This window comes from Seriola lalandi, unplaced genomic scaffold (genome assembly GCF_002814215.2).
Source record: "Seriola lalandi dorsalis isolate HSWRI2012SDOR001 ecotype SW California unplaced genomic scaffold, Sedor1 jcf7180002054574, whole genome shotgun sequence".
Classification (NCBI taxonomy): domain Eukaryota; kingdom Metazoa; phylum Chordata; class Actinopteri; order Carangiformes; family Carangidae; genus Seriola; species Seriola lalandi.
Window position 1 is genome coordinate 1,416,477 of NW_019525127.1, and position 325 is coordinate 1,416,801.

A 325-nucleotide genomic window follows, 5' to 3' on the forward strand; every position below is an offset into this window, starting at 1 on the left:
CCCATATCACTGACACAAGGTATCTGAAGATGTGCGACCTAAGGGAGACAGATATTGTGTTGACAGGGCATGTTTAAATTGCTTTTCTGTTTTGACTTGTGACTTTACCTTTACCAGGTTTGTAGGAAGGGCAGCACTAGGTAGACAGTACATTTTGATAGGAGTCAAAAGGAAGAACAAAACCAATGCTAAATCTGAGCATGAACTTGAAACTACATTAAAAACAACAACACGCACGCACACACACACGCACACACACAAAATCCCCCGGGTTCATCCCTTCTCCAATACAGTGGAGGTGTGGTGCTCAAACCTTGAAAAAGAC